At 48.5% G+C, this 22,040-nt stretch overlaps 1 protein-coding gene and 1 long non-coding RNA gene across 11 annotated transcripts in view; one reads left to right on the forward strand and one right to left on the reverse strand.

Moving 5' to 3' along the window:
- Kcns3 (potassium voltage-gated channel modifier subfamily S member 3) overlaps nt 1–22,040 on the reverse strand; it is a 357,419-nt gene that overhangs the window by 114,290 nt on the left and 221,089 nt on the right. For all 10 annotated transcript variants that reach the window (XR_015453261.1, XR_015453259.1, XR_015453260.1 and 7 more), the window contains one exon: nt 8,616–8,671. The gene's annotated coding sequence lies outside the window, so the exon portion shown is untranslated. The remainder of the gene's footprint in view (nt 1–8,615; nt 8,672–22,040) is intronic.
- Nucleotides 16,046–17,404, forward strand: LOC147827093 (uncharacterized). Its single transcript, XR_015453277.1, has 2 exons — nt 16,046–16,244; nt 16,993–17,404. It is a non-coding gene; the product is annotated as an uncharacterized LOC147827093 (long non-coding RNA).

Raw genomic sequence — 22,040 nt, forward strand, 5'->3', positions numbered from 1 at the left:
AAGCCCAGCTATTCATTATTTATAAAATCAAACGGTATCATTTTTGGTTGACAGTACATGAAATTCATTCTGGTCTCTCTCCTTCTCCCCTCTCACTTTATTTTTGTTTATTCAGTTCCCAAAAGAAATCAATAAATTTGAAGTTAGCAGTTGGAAAATAGCTTAGTTAATGACTAACTGATCTGAGAACTACAATTACCTTCTCTTCCAAAGAAATTATTTCACTCGAAGTTGAAATGGATTTAATGCTGCCAATCCTCAGAGATATGCTAGAAATCCCATATCTTCTTCATCTTCCAGCATAGAATGGGCCACACCCTGCAAGCTGCAGCACTGTTAAGGAGATGTGCTGCGTGGTGTCTGCAGATGGCAGCCTCATATGGGTGGACCCAGAAGACAGCACATCCATTACTTTCATCAGTGCTAAGCAGCTACCTTCTGCAAAGCAGTTCTGTCAAGTTGGCTCCTCCTTACTATTGGCTTCTGTCAGCCCTTCCAATGAATTTTAAGTGCTCAAAGATTCAGACACTTTCTGAAACAAGTATTTGGAGACTGGATGCATCTAGATGTAGAGCAATTGCAATGGCCCTTTGAAATCCTTGACCTCACACCCTGAGAAGCTGAAATGAGTTGGAATCTGCGTCAGCTACTCTGGGTCCTGGAATTGATACTGGAGGCAGGCTGGGAAGGTATTCAGAGACAGTGAAGTGTGGTGGCTTTTGCTCTGGAGAATATGGGAACAGCTCACATGCTCAGCATTTTGACCATCTTCTTATTCTGCTCCAAATCCACTCTCATAAGAGCTAGTTTTCTGACCTGAGCTTCCTGTCCCTCTGCAACTTTCTGTCCTGAGCTCCCAGTTTCTTCCTAATCCACTCCTTTGCCTTATCAACCAATTCCATCTCTCCCGGGATGCTTCTGTCCTTCAAAAAACATTTTTATGACTTCATCTCTTGCATTAATTACTATCCAGTATGATCTCTGAAAAAATTCTAATTAGTCATATTTTTACTTCGTTCCATTGTCTTGCTTGTCTTTTTACTCACTATGTTGATTGCTTAATCTGCAACAGCTAGCTGTACCTATAAGGTACAACTTTCCTCCTTTTCCAGAGGTCCTCAACTGTCAGCAAAGATTCTCGGCAGAGCTTTGGTTGAAATATTTAGAATACAAACGTTGGGAAGTAACATTGGCCCCTAAATTAAAGCCTCCAAAATCCTCAGTCTGGATGAAGTTGTTCTTAATTTTAGACTCTGGGCATAGTCAGGGAATGAGTGAGAATATGACACTCTATCCACGTAAATCGCTTGCCATGAAATATCTCTTCTGTCCAACACTTAGATGAAATACAGATGCAGCGTATCATTTCCGTCACGGACCTCTGTCAGTCAACTGTAACAAATAATTTTGTCAGTTATCCTAGGGTCTCTGATCCCAGTCTTCTTCCAATTCCAAGAAGCAATAGCACTATCACTTTTTCTTCCTAGAGTCTCCACATTCCAAGAACTAGTGTCACAGTGATACAGATCCATCTCCTTAGTGGAATCTTTAACCTTGAATATTTAGCCTCAGAATCACTCGATCAATGGCCTGTCCTCCACTGTGAAGTCCACTGGACAGAGGGACATCTGATTTCCGCCCTCCGTATGAACTGATGTTCTGTACTTTTCCCAGAGCTGGTCCTCAGGAACCAAGGACCTCTCTTTTTGAGTCACTGGAGTTTTATTTGGTATCTTTTCTGTTGGGTAAGAGACTAGACCACTCACCCCTACCTCTCTAGGCCAGCAGCACTTCTTCATCAAGCACGGCTCTCAGCTCTGCCCTCCACAGGTGTCTCCTGGAAGCCCATGGGCGGTTAACCACCATGGAAGATGTTTGTCTTCACACAAACTACATTTTCTTAAGAAACTTCTAGAGATCTTTTCATTTAATCAGGCTCAGAGGGCGATTCCACTGAATTAGAAACTGACTGCCTAAATCTGCAAGAGAGAATGAGGACAACCTCACCTGACTGTTCACAATTCCATGTCCGCCCAGCAGCCCTGGGGGCAGTGGTTATGACTTGAACCAGAGCGTTAATCAAATCCAGATGGGGGCCCTCCTTTGCGCTCCCCGAGTACACACCCCGACCCCGGATGTGGGCCACATTCCACAGGACAGAAATATGCATTTCCACCCATACTGTTTAACACGCGCCTGGCATACAGCAGGATCCTGCTAAATGACAGTCAAATGCATGAATGATATCCATCCATTTAAACTCTTTGGGCTGAGATTGCTAGGAGACAACAGCAGCACACAAAAGGAGATTGGAGACTGAGTCTTCCCTGTGTCACTTTTCAGTCCCTGCCGGCACCATGTGCAGGGCAGGCACCTTTTGTCCAGGAAACAAGTGCCCTCACCTGAGCCTCTTCCTGCTCTGCTTCTAGGACACCCAGCTGCAGCCCTGCTCTGAGCCTGTGGAATTGAAAGCCGAATGCAGCAACCCAGCATGGTGCAAGTGAAGTCACCGGGAAAGAGAGGCGGATGATGCTGCAGCTTCCCCTTACACCAGTGGGGAAGTCAGTCGAAAGGCTTTCGGGCATAAGAGGATCTTCTACTCCAACTACAGAACAGAACAAGAGAAGGAGAAAGGGAGTGCATGAGGGAAGGGAGGGAGGAAAGGAAAAAAGAAATGAAAGAAAAATGCCCTTAATAGCATCTTGCCTTGGATATCAAATTGTTCCACTGGTAGCATTTTTAATCAAAAAGTCCAAGTAAGGAAGAAGAGTGGAATGTACAAAGAAGCTCTCAGAGAGAATAAATGGAGACATTTGCTGGGCTTCTCAGAGGGGAGGAAAGACAGCGGAGGCCTGTGCCCCTGTCCGGAGGCTCTCAGGCCCGTTGGACAGAGCACTCTGGGCCCCAGTGCGCAGCCTCAGGAGCCCTCAGGACACAGGCGGCCACAGGTGGCCCAGGGCCCGGGCTGTGCAGGCTGATCAGGAGGAGGCGGTGACCAGGAAGGGGGACCGTGGGCATCAGCACCATCACTGGCTCCCTTAGGTCCCACAGAGTGACACAAACACTACCTTCACAATTATAAGAGGTTAAATTACTTTATTTGTTAAATCACTATTTAGAAACTCAGATGAGCCGTATTTGTCTTCCTGCACCCCTGCTTGCCATGAGAAAACTCTGAGCATGGGGAAGCTTTGTATTTACTCTGAAACTTGGCATCTTGGGCTGCAGACATTTGTCACCAAAGAGGAAAGAAAGCAGAGGAGAGGAGAGTCTGCCGGCTGCGCAGCTGGTTCAGTTGCCCAGCCCTGAGAGCATGGAGGGACCGCAGGCGTGAGTGAGGCTCCAGAGAAGAGCAGCAGTGTCCTGTCTCTGCTTTTCCCCCCAGAGTCATCTGTAAAGCTTCCAAAGTTCTGATCTAACAGCCACGGGACCTGCCTGCTGACCATGCCGCTCATGAGGCATAGCTGATTATTTGTGTGCAGTGTTTTCAATCATAACGTGAACTGGGGAAGAATTTCTCAAGTCTATCAAACAAGCTAAGATCCTCTGGCTCCTTGATTACATGGATGTCATCATTCCAGGATTCCCAACAGATCTGGAAAAACCTACACATGCAGCCTCTGTAAGTACCACAAGCCCTCACTAGGAGGAAGACGCATCCTACAAAAAGCTACAGAGGTCAGTGCCAGCAGCCTGTATCTGGGCCTCCTGCAGGGACAACAGGAGCAGGCAGCAGGCGAGATACCAGGATGGGGATGAAGTATCTGGCTGCCTTGAAGGGCTGTCGGCTTGGAGTGGAGAAGGTGGGCAAACCAGATAAGCAGCCAGCAGTTCCTCTAGCACGCAGTGAGAACCACGGAGAGGCGTGTGTGGGAAGTCAAAGCAGGGCCAGAACGGCTCTGTATGTGGTGCGGCTGGGGCGAGAAGTGCCCAGAAAGAACGGGGCATCTGAGTTAAAACTGATCTGCGCATCCAAATGGGTGACAAAGGGAGCAAGGGAACGCTCACATCAGTCACATGACACACAGGAAGCAAACGGCAGGCACCATGACACTGTTCGAGGGCTCATTTCCGAGAGCATGGGTGAGGGAGGCACAGTAACCCAGGGCAGTAGAAGCTGTGCTGCGGGAGCAAGCCTGGAGAGGCACTTTCAGGAGGGAGCACACAGTACTGAGAGCAACTCTGGTTGCTGTGGTATGTGTGCCTAGGCACTGGGCACTAAGCGCTAGTTACTTTGCATCTCCTCTTAAGCAGCACTCCCTTGCAGAAACTCTCCACTCAGTCTAAATCATTAACCCCTCATGTCCTCTAACGGAGCTACCCTCCTTTCGTTCAGAGGCCTTGTCTCAGACTGGGCTGCCCCGCACGGCCTCGCAGTGTCCACAGTGCACTACCTCACAGCTGCCGGACAGAGGGAGCGGGACCACACAGTGCCCAACAGCACCGACGAGATGCTTGTCTGGTCCCTCCCCAGCCCTCTCGCTAGTCCCAGAGCTAAGAAGGTTGCTCCCGCCCTGCACCCAAGAGACAGCCTGTGGCACTCGCTGGGCGCTCCTTAGTCCTGGACAGACAGGGAACAAAGCCTCTGAAATAGCAAGGCTACAGACCTGAAGTGAGGCTCAGACCCCCGAGGAGGCCCGCCCAAGCTCAGGGGCTCGCAGCTCAGCTCCACTTGCTCAGGGCTTGCTTTCCCGTTGTTCTAAGCAGTCTCCAAACTTCCGTGTTTTGAAATCTGGTGAAGACACGCAGCCCAGCTGTTGGAGCTGGGCCCAGGCCTCTGGGGTGGGGGCTGGCACATCTTGTCCAGGCCTCCTGCCCTGTGAGAAGGGATAGCAGGGGCCCGGCAGGCTCCGGGATGGCAGTTTGCGGGTCTCCAGCCCCCATGCCGACCCAGCAGCTCCCTGCCTTCCTGGTCCCAGCATCTGCCTGCAGCCCGTGGCGTAGGGGCCACCTGGCCCCCAACCCCCTGCGGGCTCCACAGGGTGGCAGGGCTGGGTTTTGCTCCGGACCACAGAACCCAGAGCCTGCTTGGGGTTCCCGGGCTGCTGGCCCACCCTCCACAGGCCTCTCTCCCTAGGTGAGCCTGCTACTGCCCGAAGGCGACACACACTCGGCCATCATATCTGCACGCTTCGAACACTGAGAAGCTGTGGCGTGGCTTTCTCAGCACTCAGTAAACAACTTGCTTTTCTGAGTGGCACCCACAGGTATGTTGCTCCTGAGCAAGGCTGAGCTGGTGAGAAGGTCTGCAGCAATGAACATAAGCAGCGCCTGGGGCCCTGGCTGTTACTGGCAGCGCTGGTGTCGGGAGGGCCCCTCCCCACCTGACCCTGTGGAACTTTTACAATGTAGCGGTGTCAGCCTCCATGGGCGCATGTAGTTCTGATGTCACTCTACCACTTCCACCATGTTACTGTACACTCAGCCAGACTAAAATGTCAGCACATGCCCGGGTAAGGGAGACGAGGACACGAACTGTACAGAAAGGTGCGACTCTGCCTTTGGCTAGGAATCCACTGAGTCAGTGCCGGCGGGAATAACGCTGCCCCGGGGAAGAGGGCCTGGGCCCCTCTCTACTGGCAAGTCCCGCAGCAGGGCAGCCCTCCCGGAAGGTGTATTAGTAAGTGACAGGCATGGTACAGTGATCACTGCAACAGCTGATACTCGCCTGCAGAGTCTGGTGGGGGAGAGGGTCCGCTTCGGGAGCTGGCAGCCCTGGGACTCTCGAGTGGCCCAAACCGGAGCTGGCAAGAGCGGAGGGAGGACGGAGCACCCAGCCAGCCTCCCACCTGTGGCAGCCCCTCTGCCAAGGCCTCGCACGGGGGTGGGGTGGGGGGATTGCCTGCAGAGGCACGGAGAGCTGGGGACCTGCAGCTGTTAGTTCCCAGAGGCTGAGTGTGAAGTCACTGCTCTCCCTACTAAGGAGGGGCTGGGGTTTAGCTCAGTGATACAGGTAATTAATTACACCTGCTGCCTTTTGTAAGAAAAAGCACACCTGCAGCTGCTTCAGGCTCAGCCCTGTGTGGGAGATTTTCTCTGGCAAGTTTCCTCGTCTCATAACAGTTTTGAGTACCCAGCATGGGTCATGGTCAATTTGTATTTTCTCAAAAACTGACTTTTCCTAAATGGCAGACATGGAGTACTTGGTAAAAATAGTGATGAATTAAGTAACAGAACATGTATGAGTGACAGACAAGGCCAGGTGAGACAAACGGCAGGAGGCTGTGATCAGAGAAATGTCAGTACTGGACTCTCTGAAGGGACTCTCCGCCTTCACAGGGTCCTCCAGCTGTACTGGAATGTCTAGATCCTGACAACCCAGAGAAACACAGGAATGAAAACGTCGCACTTCAGAAGTACAAATGGAGGGCAAATACAGAAAATGTCCAGCTTCTAATTGACACTGAAATACACATTCAGAGTGAGGTGTAACTTCACACATGAAAACCAAGCATGAGGTCCAGTGCCTCTGTGACTTTAAAAAGTCTTGTGGGTGAATTTGATGCAATGTAAAGGGGATGCAGCACTGGTTAAAGTTCAATTACTGAAGCTTTAACTAGGAGTTTATTTTAAGCCTCTGCATTCATATATCCAATAGGGAATTATTTTAATGGTAATAATAAAAGTAAGTGGTAATAAGTCATATAACTTTGACTTTATTTTTCTTGTCATTGAAATTACAGAAATAAAAGCTTTGTAAAATTAGTTAAATGAAAACTCCTCTATGATTTTGACCATACAGGTTTGTGTCATCAGAGGGCCTTGATGGGGGAATTCACTGAGCTGCTATTAGAGGGCGAGCTGAACAGGAGTCCGGTTTCAGTTCAGAGGCAACTGGAATTTACTTTGGGTCCCCCAAAGAGGAGACAAATGGGGAACAACAGCACCCTCTCATAATCCCACAGCTCTGGGAGGCTGAGGCAGGAGAACTGCAGGTTCAACCCCAGGCTAGGCAACTTCATGACTTAGCGAGGCTCTGTCTCAAGATACAAGATTATAAAGGGGGCTGGGATGTGTTCAGAGCAGAGTCCTGGGCTGAGTCCCTGGCTCCTTCAAAGGAGAAGGAGAAGGAAGAGGATCAAAACATCAAAACAGCGAGAGTAGCTACAGAGACGAAACTTCCCTGGGAAAGGGGAGCACTCAGAGAGACTTCATAATTATCGCAGGTAACTCTCTCCAAGGAAAATAGATGCGTTTTGCAGCCCTTCTTTCTCTGAGCCCTTCACAGAGGTGAGCCGGCTGACTGAGCCTTGGTGGCCATCTCTGATCTGCTCTACCCGGTCAGTGGTGTGCGATTATTTTTTTATTCAACTAGTTAGCTTTTCTTTTATGCCACCATTCCTGCAAGTAAGGACCGTGATCTTGCAGGACAGTCAAACAGGTGCTGAGAGGGTTCTGCTAAGCCACGTGGGCTTTTTCACAAATAGCAACTTGGAACTCTGTGGCTGCGTCGAGTCAAGGACTACCGTGCTCAGGACACATGCTGAGAGCCAGGGAAGAGGGGTCTGGTTCAGGTACAGGGAGAAGACATGGCGAGGCACACCCAAGTTGGGCTCTTCGGCTGTCCTCGGAGATCTACACGGGGCACAAGTGTTGGAGGTGTGTAAAGCTGCATTTGAGCACCAACATCATCTTGGCAATCATCAGAGCCAGGCAAGACTTCTCTCCCTGCTTTTCTTTCCTCCTCTATAAAAGTACAGATCTGGGGCTGGGGATTTAGCTCAGTGGTTTTGCCACCTGCTGTGCAAGCGCAAGGACCCAAGTTCGATCCCCAGTACCAAAAAAAAAAAAAGTACAGATCTGGGAGTCAGAACTGGTGCGTGTCGGGCCTCGCAGCATGAGGCCCATGCAGCTGCCTGTCACTGCACACCAGCATGGTCTTAGTTTATGATCATATGGAGGATGAGGCGCCACTCCTGCAGGGGAGGGAGCTGCAGTGCCCTGCACTCTGTAGGGACCGAGGTGGGTTCGGGTGGGGAGGGGCTGAGCAGGAACCGGATCACACTGCCAGTCTCTTCCGTTCTGCAGTTCACCAACCGAAGCTGAACTCAGCATCAATGGCAGCTCATCAACTTACATGGCTGTGAGCTCAAATAACCAGTCACCCGTGACTGGGTAGTGTTGATGGCTCCCACATCCACACTCTGTAGACCTCAGATCCCTGGCTCCTAATTCCAGTTAGTAAGAATTTGGTGAAGAAGAGAAAAGTACCATCAACTAGGCCTTCTCAGAAAACTACCAACATGAAAGCATTGTCCAGGAGCTTGACACCCACTAATGCTGATTATTCATGGCCTCAATAAAGCTGGACATGCATGGACCAGAGGTGATGGGAAAACAGCTATCAAAAGCTAGGGTGGTTTTCTGTAATCCCAAACTTATCAAGAAATAATGTGTAAGTATTTGGTTAACTTAATGTGTTAATAAAATTGACAATGATTGATCTCGTGGCAGTGTTCACATTCTTATGTAAACTCAGGGATGTACAAATTATTGCTTAAAAAGCTATTGATTGAACAAATGTTTCTTAAGCCCCTGTTAGCTCAGATCAGAGGCCAGTTTCTGATGGGGCTCAGTCATTGGGACAAGATGCCAAAGAGAGAAGGGCTTCTCACCTGGTCACGCTGGCAGCTGATCAAAGTAGGAGAGCTGCAGTGCTGGACCCTTTTTCCTGTGGACCGAATTAAACAGCTGTTAGGAATAAGACTTTCCAAGTGGCTTCTGGTAAATGTAAATGAAAATTCTGATTTTCTTTCTTTTGATACATAGAATGTATACAGACAATTACTTATTGAATAAATAAATAGATGTTACTGAATGACAGCAAATTGTATCAGAAAAGGGCTGTTAGCATAAAACTTTATATAAAATGTAACAGAAGAACACGAGACAGTGCTGTCCTCTTCCTCTGAGGCACTGCACAGCTGTACCCAGAGAGCAGACATGCCACGTTACCTTAGGACACGCTTTCGGAAGCCAATGTGATTATGCCTGATCAAATGACTGAGAAACTGTGCTAAACCAACGTAGAGCTTCTCTGTCACTGGGCTTTTCACTCAGCACATGAGCTGCAGAAGCTGATTCGGGCCCTGGGATCTGGCACTGTGCTACACAGTGTTTTCCAAACTCATCAGACCGTGGAACATTTCCCCCAGGGAGCAGACTTTGGAGCCAGGATCTGGCAGATGACAGACACACTGAGACACCACACTGTAAATGATACCCCGATGCCTGATGCCACTGTCACAACTGCCCGGAGCAGGCTCAGCTCAGAGAGGGTGAAGAAGCAGAGACCCACGTAACAGCCATGGGCATAGCACGTGGCAAATATTTGAGACGCGGGCGAGGTCACGAGCCTATTGCTCAGCGGTGTTTATTAAGCACACATTCCAGTGAACTGACTCAGTGGCTTCGTGAGTATGGACTAAGTTTTCTTTATGAAACTGCCATGGACTCTCTCTGTGAAGCACTTTACTGGCATGTAATCTCACAGAAACTTTGCAAGGAAGAAACTGTTCTCATTGTTTCTGAAACTGCTATCTGCAGAACAAGATTTTCCTGACAATCTTAAGACATCCACTCCATGGCGGGCCTGCACGCTGAGGCCATGTCTGCCCAAATCTGGAGCTGGGGCTCTACCTACTTGCACCTGTCGAAAAGTTAAAATATCCCTCTAGGTGACACAGGATCACTGAGGCGCTACTGATCTGACAGTACAGAGCTGCTAGCTGATGATGCTGAGCCTTCCAGCTGTGGCCATAGAAACATTCCTTTGCACTGGTGGGGAAAACTTGTAATGTCTCTCTTCCAAGAAGGTATCAAAAGAAGAGAAAAAGGGAAGCCCACAATGCTGATACGCTGGTAGCGAGCCAGCCAGAGGAAGGGTGAAATGCAGACACCCATGAGAATCTAGATGCATGTCCAGTCACCTTTCCAAATCTTGATCAAATTCTAATTTTTTTCACTTTTATACTGCGATTTCTCTTTTTGAATACTGGCATCATATTGGAGTTTTGAAAACATCTATTTGTTAAACTTATTTTCAAAAGAATAATTCATGAGATAACCTCAAGGAGAGATTTCAAGTGTATTTTATGCTCATTTGCCTCTACTGTGTCAGAATTTCAATAACTTTGTTCATCAGGAGGTTGAAAACATAAATTTTAAATGTCTCCAACTACTTGAATTCTATGCTTCAGTTTCCATGCATCTGCTAGTCTCTGCTTTTATTGATTAGGTTCAGAGTGGAAGAAGGGAGAAGAAATTAGGATTTAGGCATGGAGAAATTAATGGTACTTACTAGTCTTTGTTAAATAAGAATTATGAATTATCCATTCAAAGCTAGATTTCTGATCATTTTATAGATACCACAGGAGTATTGTTTAAGACCTGCACTGGGAGTGTATAAACAAAATAATATTATGATATTATAACATTATGATGATGAGACTCACAATTTCTGGTTCAGTGTTTAACACACACATATCCGTACAAACACACATTCACAAACTCACACACACACATCCAAAGGCACACAAAACCCTTTAAAAGTGTTATTTGTAATATTTTCTACTATAGCTGAGATACATGTTTTCTTAAGTAGCTGAATGCTAATATCTAGACTGAATATTAAAATCTTGGAAGATATTTTCTCAAACCAATCAAGCTACAATCCATAATTTTTCAGTTTGCTCCTTTTATGTAACAGGAGCATGCTGCTGTGGAAAAGCAGAGGAGATAAAAGGAAATAAATTTCGCCTGTAGTTTTGCTGGCATAACAAGTTCCCATGCTCTCCAGAAACCTCACTGGAAATTAGCACCCATGCCTGGTCTGGGACACAGAAGTCTGTGCGGCTGCTTTGCAAAGTCGGTGTCTTGGTTCCTAAGACACATTAGGTGCTTTAAAGCTGCTTACGCTGTTGGCAGACAGGTCCTTCTGCTATTCCAAATGTAAATGTCGATATAAAATTGTTGCAGACTTTAGCTTATGCATCAGAGATGGCTGCAGTCTCCACTACTGTCCAAATCCTTCAACCTTCAGTCTCACTTGGAGATTTCACAATCTTGGCTTCAACCAATGGGTGGCATCCTGTGGCCTGCAATTATGCAGAAGAAAAATCAGCTAGAGAAAAGCAGATTTTTCTCCTGCTTAGTTAATTTGCCTGATAAGCAAATTTTTAAAACATGGCAAAAGAGTTTGTTCCAAGGCTTGCTTTCAACTCCGTATCTTTCAGGAAGCCACTGCCTCCTTTCTAAAGCATCATTTTCCCAAAACTCTTATTTGACTTAGTGTCTTATCCTTAACAAGTTCATGGGTCTTAATTGTGCCTTCCCAGCTCCACAGGACACTCAAAGCCTCACTGTCATAATCTTAGCCTGAGTCTTTTACACTACCCAAGCACGGTCCTGGAATCGTGAGTCCTCCCTGGCTGACTTCTGGTTGATTCTCTGCACTCAAATACCTATCAGCAAGAGGCCTCCCCACCCACAATCCCCACACACATCTAGACGCAAGCTGGCCCCAGAAGGGAGCTCCCATTGATTGGCTGATTGGACCAGAATCAGATCTTGGGGCCTAAATGACATCAGTTTTATTGGTTGCATAGGTCAAATGGTTTGCTCCAGATGCTTAGAGGTGAGGATAGGTGTATGTACACACACGCACATGCGCACACACGCACACACTTTGGCACATGTTATTCCCAGTGTCCAGGGAGTGTGCCCACCCTTTGTAACTAGGCTCTGGTCTTCATTTCAAAAGAGAACATCTCAGAAAAACGTAAAACCAAGACTGCATTTCCCCTTGAAAACCATCTGTTGTTGGAAACCTTACTCCTCCCGTCTCCCAGTTGGTGCTCGTGGTGTCACCACCGGCAGTGCAGCCACCCAGCCCTTCTTACTTCGTAGGCTCCTTGCAGCCTGGAGTCTCTCACCATTCCCTTTCTGTGTGTGGGGAACTTAAGAGAGATTTTTCACTGTCTCAAAATCGTCAGTCAAAGGAGCCAGAAGTCATTTGAACGGTAGTGCTTGGGTTCTGAAGAAACCCTAAAACTGACCCGGCAAAGATTAGGAATTAGAGACCCAAGTGTCGCTCATCACCAGGACCACAGGCTTCTCGGATCCCTCTTCTTGGCTGCTTGAAGGACCTGTGGCTACCAGCAAAGGCTGAGACAGGCAAAGGAGGAGGCAAGTCACACACGAGCTAAGCCAGCAAGTTGGCATCCTTCTCACCCGCTGCATTTAGTACCCTGCCATAATATTTACACAGCCCTGGTTATGCAGCAGGCATTGCCCAAGTGCTTCCCATATATCAACTCACACGGCCCTCGCAATGAGTCTCGGAAGAAGGCAAGGTGACATTTCAGGGAAATGGAGCACAGAAAATTGAAATGCTTGCAGAAGTGCTTCACGGAGGTGAGGTCTGGACTCAGGCTGGTGCTGCAGAACCTGCCCCTAACCTCTGTGCTATGCGTGGAGGAAGCAGATCCATGGGACCTGGCAATAGAAAGGAACCAGCGATTCCCCTCTGGATACAGTTCTACTGCACTCCACACCGGGAAGTGAGATAGGAGACGACATAATGTAATACTCTTAGTGCTTTTCCACCAAGACCAAGATCCTTCACGGGATTCTGGGAAAGAAACAAGACTTTACTCCAGCTGGGGAGCAGAAATTCTTATCTGCACAGGACCAGTGCTCCTGACTGGCCTTGTTGGGGGCCTCTCCTCTGATTGGCCAGCACACCGGGACAGGAAGTTAAAATCGGGACCCCCAACCCTTCTCCAAGGCTTCCTGTCTTCCACCCACCCACAGCAACTTCAGCTACCCCAGCAGGGACCTGCTGCCAGCCAACCCCAGACTCTCACCCAGGCTCTCTGCCTCATGCGTGCACAATTACAAGTCAAGACCCAGCTAAAATAATGGACACCGTTCGGATTTTGCTCCAAACGTATGACATCAGAATCTACCTAGGAGTGCATGTGAGAAAACATTCAGTCATCACTGGCACATCTCTTACCTGCCTCTGCCCACACCCAAGATACCATCAAATGGTGTCAGTTTAATCTCCTCACCACCTCTTCACTTCTGGCTCTTTCTCCTCCCTGGCCACTGCCCTCACGCAGGTTCTTACCCTGCCTTACTCACGTACGGCAGCAGCCCTTTCATCAGTTTCCTCTTCAGCTCAACCCCTCTACACATCCCTCTGTTCAGCATCAGGCAACCTTTCTAAAACGCAAATCCCATCATCTTACTCCAGGTAGGAAATACCCAAAATGGCTCTCCGAGACCTTTTTCAGAACAAATAAAAATAAAGCTGCATTAGTGTAATGTGTTTGTTCCTTAAATCAGTTTTTAAAAAGTACAGTTTATAAAACACTTCCAGTTCTACTTTCTCTTTCAATTATTGCAAGAAAACCTCAGCACCCAGCAAACCCTTGAGCCACTCCTCATACCATTCTCTCTTGCTCCAAGTATACTAAGCTAATTCCCATTGCCATATTTGCCCTGCTACGGTTTATGTCCATAATGTCTCCCAAAATGCCTATGTGCTCAGAACGGGGTGTTTGGAAGGTGACTGAATCATGGAGCCTTTACACTTGTCCCAGCTGAATGTGCTATTAGGGAAAGGGTCTGGTGGGAAGTGGCTGCTCACTGGGGGCATGACATGGAGGGGAACATCTTGGCTCTCTCTCTGCTCTTTGCTTCCTGCCATCAGACATAAGCAACTTTCCTCTACCAGACATTTTCTTCATGCCCTTCATGCTTTAAAACCAGCCTACTGTGGACAACAGCTAAAAATCAACAGCTGAAATAAACCTCTCTCCTTCAATTTGTGAGTGTGGATATTTTGTGCCAGCAAACAGAAAGTGACAGAGATATTTTGGCAGCAGAGAAATGGGATTGTTGCTGTGACATTACCTGACCATGTGGTTTAAGAAGACTTTGCAACTGCTTTACAGGAGGATATTGGAAGAGTTTGGGGATGCTGGCTGGAGAAACAGCCCAAGAATGGTAGCAGCCAAGCTTGATAGGAGATTCTGGTCAGAACTCAGAAGACCAGACTGCTGATAGAAAGGTGGAGGATAAACATCCAGCTCTGGAGATTTCAGTTGGGAGCAAGAACTCCATTGGCAGTTAGACCAGAGGCCATGTGTGTTATTCTCTGGCAGAAAATTCGTCTACATTTTGCCCATGTTCTAAGACTTTGGAGAAGTCTGAGATTAAGGTCAGTGAATTAATTAACTTGACAAAGGAAATTTCAAGGCAACCCAGTGTCCAGGATATGGCATGGATACTTCTAGCAGCCTTTAGCCAGCTCTACAATGAGAATCAGTGATTTGCTCAGTGAATTGAAAAATTTGGAGGTTTGCCAGAAAGGAAGCACCTGAAAAGTTGGGGCAAAGAAGACCATGGTTGTGGACAATATTAGCATTGTAAAGAAGCCAAGTAGTTTGCATCAGGACTCTAGGAAAGATGCCTTGAAGGCATCTCAGGAATAACCAAGGCTCTGTCCTTCATTGGCTTAGGGGTGTAAATGGGTAAAGGAAAACTCCTTTGAAAGCCTTTGCTTTGAGAAGAGAGCCCCAGGGTGACTTTCTGCAGAAAGGCTGCTTAGGGAATTGGTTTCCTGGGATTCCTTTCATGCTACTCAGCCATGGAGGCATTCAGAGGCCTCTGTAGCTGTGACTGGAGGGGGCCAAGCTCCTGCTCTAGCTTGCGGCAGACTATGGCATCGCCCATGTGGTGCTGGTTTTACAGGAATGCAGGATGCATGCATTGAGGGGTCAAGGAGGTTTCCACTTAGATTCCAGAGGAATGTCTAAGAGACCAGGGAGTGTGTCTCTGAGAGGATGGTGCATAAAGCTGTGACCATGAAGCTGAAAGTGCAATGGAGGCCACAGGAAGTTGGTGATGCCAGAAACATGGAACATCTTCTGAGAAAAACCTCAGGAAGTAAGTAAAGCCACCCCAAGAGAGTATGAGCGCTGCAAGCAGCAGTGTTGCAGAGCAGGGTTCCCAAGCCCTTCGGAGTTTGCCTCTCATCACCACTTGCCAAGGGCTGAAGAGGGAGCTACAGGATTTAATATTTGCTCTGCTGGATTTAGGTCTTGCTTTGGTCCCATTCCCTCCTATCCTCTAGTGTTTCCCTTTTGGAATGACACTGTTTATCCTGTGCAGTGTTAAATTGCTTTTTTATTTGTATAGGGCCTCAAAGCTAACAATTTGCCTTAAATCTTGAGGGGACTTTGGGCTTAGACTTTTCAGCAATGTTAAAAATTAAAACTGTTAAAATGTTGGCAACTCTTAGAGATGGGCTAAATGCTTTTTGTGTAAAGTGTTAGAAATGAGTCTTTTGGAGCTGGGGCAGAACATTGTGTTTTAGATCTAAGATATCCCCCCAAAGGCTCATGTGTTTAAGATGAGGCTTTTGGAAGGTGATTGAACCATGGGAGTCCTATACACATCAGAGCTAAATGTGCTGTTAGAAAATGGGTCTGGTCAGAAAAGGAGAGTCCCTGAGGGCGCGACCTGGGCTACATCTCCTTCCTGAGCTCCTCTTTTTACCCTCTCCTCTACCATGCCCTTTCCACCATTCAGCCAGCTGACTATGGACTGATTCTCCTAAAAACTGTGAGCCAAAATAAGCCCCTCGTCCTTTAAGTTGTCAGTTGTGTTTTGTCTCAGTGACAAGAAAGTGACTAAGACACACCCTGTTCTTTGTATATGTTCCTTTGCATCACTACAAGTTTTAATCTTAAGTCCCTTTTTCTATATTCTGTATCTTATAAAATGCTAATTGCTTTTTTTCCTTATCTCTTCCTTTATCTTTTATTTACATCGGCACCTAGCAGGAGTAAGCCCCATTCATTTAATTCTAGTTGCTCTAATTTTATACCCAGAGCTTAGAAAACTATGACATGTGGTGAAAGCTAAATACCACTCACTACCTGTTTTTATAAATAATGTTTTATTGGAACACAGGCATTTACTGTTGTCTATGGCTGCTTTGACTCTACACTGACAGTGTTGAATAGCTGTAACAGAAATACCACCCTAAAAGCCTAATATATTTAATACCTGGCCCTTTATAGAAAATATTTGATGGTCCCTGATCTACTTCCAGTGTGAGGTCACCCCGATGTCCTGAGGAACACTGAGACTGAACCTATGGAGTCTTACTGCAACCACATGACCCAGCTCTGGTTCTCGGAGAGCAGCCTAACAAGCAGATCATTCCACAAGTAGGTGCCACATTTCTTTTTTGAGGCTGGGCTGCCACAGTGGTTTTGAGGCCTTCACTTAGGTGATTCTTCTGCATCTCAGCCAAGGATGAGTTCAGCATGCCAAGTTACTAATTGTCCTCCCTGGCTTGAGGCAAGTGTGCCACCGGCCCAGTGCCTCTCACACAGCTGTGTTTCCGCTGGAACAGAAAGAAATAGAAAGGCACTGTGTGCTCCCTGTCACCTACAACACCAGGGGAGTGTGGGTGGCAGCGAGCACCACTCCATACCTCCAGCTACTCTACTCGCTGGCCCCGGTAGCAGAGGAGCACCCCACTTTCTCGATAGACTCCTTACTGCATGCCAGGCACTCCTCTCTTCTAGAGGTTTCCAAACTCTTGCTCCACAATGCCAACTTGCTCCTCAGCCAATAGCCCTTCTTTTAGGTGACCAAAGTAGACAAATCATGCTTCACTGGCTGGTCCTGGTTCATCTCCCAAGCCAGGCAGGATGCGGGTAGTAATCCCTTGAATGAGTGGACTCTTTCCTCGCTGTGCCCACAGTCCCCTTACCTACCCTTTGCACTGGTCCAGTGTATAGAAGATGAGGGCAGGGTTAGCACTGAAAGGTGTCATATTCTAGGAAGGCAACAATGAGACGTGGTTGGAACATGTGCCCCCTTACATTTATGTTAAAAATTCCAAAGAGCAAATTTAGCATGACCAGAAAACAAATTATCATTTACATTGTTCTGCATTCCCTGAAACAGATTTGCATCTCCATCACCATCGCAGAGTAACAGCCTGAGAGTCCCTGAGAGCCAGGGCTGAAGGACAGCACAACAGAAACTCGAAACAGAGTCATCAATAACCCTAGAACTGCCCTTAAACAACTGTGTTAGACAAGTGCAGCGAGAGGAAGTTCTGTGTGGTTTAAATACAGCAGGTTCTAAAAAACCACACCACAGCGACTGACAACAGCACTTCTGTGTGCTTCTCATGTGTGCGTTTCTTGTGGCCTTGGGACACACGATTAGCCTGTAATGGCACATTTGGCAAGGAGCTAGTAGAGCTACCTCCTGGACTGAAATAGAAAGCCACAATGCCTGGAAATGGTGGAGAACCTTCGTGTGCAGAGCTTGGACAATAATAAAATACCTAAGCACCTCTTGTCGCCCATAATCTGATATTTTCCTGAATAAATGACTCTAGTATGAGCCCAATAACTGTTTATAGTTTCCCAAACTGTTTACAGTTTCCCAAAATAAAACAAATCCTATTTCCAGAACTGGGAATACAAATCCAGCACAGGCTCAATCATGCCCTTATGGTCAGTATCATTTCTTTCCTACATGAAACATTTAAAAAATTGAAAAGTAGCAAGGCAATCACAGAGCCACATCAATCCAACCAGTTATCTGGCTGGGGTCATCAGCATTTAGCAGTCATGGATCAAATGCAGCACTAAAGCTCTGGCAAGGGCTTGGCATAGTGCACACAAGTAATTCTGGCTCCTTCATTTACTAGCTGTGCTATGTCGAACAATTTCTTCTCTCTGAATCAGTTTCTTCAGGTGTAAAGTTCAGAACACTAATAATTTCCATACAGATAGCCATTAGTGTTAAAAGCCGAACATAGAAAGGACCACACCAACTAGGCTGTTAGTAACAACTGCGATGGCTATGAAGGACCTAGTATTTTAGTTTATTTATTCCTTAACAGACTCTAAAATAGCTCTTCCTCCATGCCAGGGCCTGCTGCACATGCATCAGAAATGTTATTTAATAACATAGTGTATCTTTTTTGTGTGTCATACTAAGACCAGAAGCCAGCATTTATGGTGTGCTAGGTAAGTGCTCTACCACTGACCGACGTCGCTGGCCACCCCTTTCAAAAATTCTATTCTGAGAGAGGGTCTTGCTAAGTGGCCCAATCTAGCCACAAACTTACAATCTTCAGGCCTCAGCCTCCCGAGTACCTGGGATTGCAGCTCTCACCACCTCTTCCAGCCTGGCTCTCGCTTTGAGGCCCACAGACCTGCAGTGACTGAGCGCAAGATCACAAGCTAGTGCAAGTACTGCCAGGATTCAAACTCAGGTCATTGGGTTCCAAATCACTGCCTCTCGGGAAAGGTAAGTATTATTGTCACTCAATAAGTGGTGGCATTTTACTGTCATCATTATTATAGATGAGAAAATTGAAGCCTAGAGGCACCAAAATAGAAGCAAAGCTAAAAATAAATCCCACGCCTAGTGCATCACAGCGAATGGGCCTACCCACCCAGCTGCACGATTTCCCACTGAGAGGACATCAGGCAAGCAGTAGTAGGGCTGTGTATCCTTGGCTGATGAAAGCTCTCAGGCAGTGTGTCAGGTGCTGTTATCACAGAGAGAGAGAGGCTTGTTTCTGTCACACACCCGAATTATATCAGGCAGAAAGAGGAAGCAAGTGACCCTGCGCTTGTCTCCAGGCAGAAATGAGAAACCCTCCCATTCCCAGGAGTTTGGAAGTCACGGTGTCAATCTGTACCCAGGGCAGGAGTGCAGCGCCGGTCCGGAAGCGCGTCAGGACACCTGGTGGGCTCAGGGGATTGAGGGTGCCCTGTGGAGAAGGCACTGCCGTGCCGGGCGTCCCAGTCGGTTCTAAAACCTCAGGAAGCTGGGCTTGCACAGTGCAGCTGCCTTCACGAGACGGAAAGGACGCAACCGCAGACGCCAGACTGAGTCCCGGCCAGCCCCAGACTCAGCATCCCCCACAGGTTCACAGCTTCCTCCTCTGGGGCTCATTTCCACCATGCGACAAGCCAGGAGTCAGTGAGCTTTCAGTAAAGGGCCAGATTCAGGCCGACACATGCAGTGTTGGTCTGAGCCACTCAATGGCGTTGTAGCAAAAGCTACCAGAGACTGTCATGGAGCAGGCGTGGATGTGTTCCAAGAAACCATGCTAGAAAGCAGGCAAGGGGTTGGACTGGGCCTGCAGGCTACCGTCCAACCTTCCTGGGGTGAGTCCTTCTCTAGCACGGACTCTTTCTTCCAGGAGCCCTGGCACCTGCTCCATACTCTGCACCCCCACGGCACGCCAGCTCCCAGCAACACTGGCTGCTCGGGTCCTGACCTGCTCGGCTCTATGGACTCCAGCACTACTGGCTCACCCTGTCCATTCGCATCCATTTGGAGGCCAGCTGCTGGGAGCCTGACCTGGGGCCCTTACACCTCCCAGGCTCCCTCGCAAACGCTCAGCCTCCTGATCCCTTCCTCCTCACCCGAAGTCTCCAGAGTCAGCACCGCCCTACGTCTGCGTCACCCACCGCGGGAGCCGCGAGTGCCTGCTGAGAGCCTGATTGACTGGCGTGAACTTGAGATGCGATACACGTTCAACCAGTCTTCAGAAATGTGTGTGAAGAGAGGGGTACAGATCTGAGCAACCATTTTACATCAATCACATAGTAAAACTCTCTCTAGATAGGTTAAATAAAATGCAATATTGAAATTATTATCACTTATATGTCATAATACATTGTAGAAATTTAAATACAGTTGTCCCCCTTTGTCCAGGGAGGATACAGTGGACCCTCAAGTTACAACTGGTCTGACATACGAACAACTTAGGTTACGATCAGAATACACTGGGACAATTATTGATGTTTGTGGTAAATTACACACATTATACAGCCCTTTTTTATCCTGAAAAGGTTAGTTAAGGGGTGCTTTTGGAGGTTTGGAATGCATTATGGGTATTTCCATTATTTCTTATGGGAAAAACAGTCTTGACTTACAACCAACTTGAGTTATAATCAGCCCTCACGAGCAAATTGTGTCTGTAAGTCAAGGGTCCACTTGTATGTGTCAAGGCACTCAGTGCCTGAACTCCAGATGCTGCTACATCTTACAGTACTCTTTTTCCTTGCGCCTACACACCTAAGGGCCTCAGCTACCTTCCTCATCCCTGGGACCAAACACCCGGCCCCACAGCTTACAGGACGAGAAGTTCAGTTTGGTTCAGGTCTTTAGAGGTTCAGCCCATCGCTGGCTGGCTCCAGACGAAAACAGCATGGCTGGGGGATGCGGTGGAGGCTGCTCAGTCCGTGGGGCCAGGAAACAGAGGGAGAAGGAGGAGCGGGGGGTCGCAGCCCTGCGGGTGACACCCATGACGCACCCAGCCAGGCCCGCTTCCCAACAGAAGCCGGCCAGGACCGCAGAGGGGCTCGGTCTGCTCCGACAGCTTCCAGATGCCCCACCTGTGAACGCGGGCTTTGGGGGACACCCTAGATCTCACCCATAGCACTAAAACAAAGGTTAATTTAAAAATAAAGCACGGTAAGAGATTCATAATGATAACTAATAATAAATTAGAGTAATCACAATAATACACAATAGCCACAGTCAGGTAAGTCATTGCCCTCACTCAGGAATCTCGCTTCAGAGAGTTCTCCCTCTCTACACACCTGCTGTCCTGGGCTGGCGCAGCTGAGCATGGGGGACTAAAGGCGCAGACAACTTCCTCCTTGGCATCGCGCTTTCTCTTCCGGTCTGTCGGCAGCACTGCACGCCTCCGTGCCAGAACCTCAGAGTCCTCATCTCATTCTTCCGGCGTCAGTACAAACTCACACCTACGAAGCAAACAAGCAGCCGCCGACTCCATTCCTCCGCTCTGAACCACCAGACGATGAAACATCCTGAGCCACCTCCAGTTCCTGGCTTGCCCTTGGGCTGGATTTCCAGGGGAGCTGGACGTTCCCTTCCATGGCCTCACGTCAGGACCCAGCTTTGCCTGTAGACTGTTCGACCCCTGTCCAACTGAGGCAGACTTTTTGTCCTGTGCCTGCCAGGAGGGGCACAGCTGGGCCAGGGGCCAGTCTGCGTCCCGAGCCCACTTCCCTTTGCTCTGCCCAGCCCTCCCAGTGCCCGGGCCAGCTGCCCTCAGTGTCCTCCCTGGCTGTGAGCCCCATTCTTGACCCCAACAGGCCTGCGGCCAGTCAGCACGCCCTCCCCGCTCCAGCCCCTTAACTCTGCCTTTTTGAATAAGGCAGCAAGCAGGCACCCTGGGGTGGCCCGGAGCGAGGGAGAGGTCAGGGCCCCTTATCTACATAACCAACAGGCCTGCAGCTACCACCTAAGCAGCACACCCAGCCAGGTCTGCAGCTGAGTCCAGGAGAGCTCCCTTCTGCGTACTGCACCCTGCGCTGCAACGCAGGCCCCGTTCATGAGAATAAAGACCCATTTTCATGTTCCTGTAAACGTGCTCAAGATTTATTTTCTGGGTATATGGGCTACAAAAGTCCTGTGAATCTACTTGGGATTTCTTTCTGAGTAATGTGGACACAGCAGCCCTTTCAAAAACAGAGCAATAAACACTCCGAGCTGTTAGCAGGAAGAGCCGCAGAGACCAGCAGCCGATGCAGCTCTGGGCAGAGCTGGCCCCGGTGTCCAGCGAGCTGGCACTGCAAGGCAGTAGCTGGCAGAGGCATGGACTGCACTCAGTAGCCTCCACAGACTGTCCACGGCAGCAGTGCCAGCAGCTGGCCTGGTGGTGTCAGCTGCAGGCATCCAGCACTGTCTGGTGGCATCAGGACTGATGGCAGAGTGGCCGGAGGCAGACTCAGCTTCTGCCTGAGTTCAGCAGAAGAATCCTGGGCTGACTGGCAGCCCCATCCTGCCTCTAGATGCTTGCCCACAGCAGGCCTCTGGTCCGGGCCACACAGGACACCCTCTCACCCACAGCTCCATGTCCTTTCTCTCTCACAAAGCCCGCTTCCAGGGTCTCTTCTGTCGAGAACTTTTCCCTTCTAACTGCAAATCACAGGCTGCCTTCCTCTGAA

The sequence above is a fragment of the Heterocephalus glaber genome, unplaced genomic scaffold (genome assembly GCF_053883595.1).
Source record: "Heterocephalus glaber isolate CG9 unplaced genomic scaffold, H.glaber_assembly_v1.0 deba00001457, whole genome shotgun sequence".
NCBI classification, from domain to species: Eukaryota; Metazoa; Chordata; class Mammalia; order Rodentia; family Bathyergidae; genus Heterocephalus; species Heterocephalus glaber.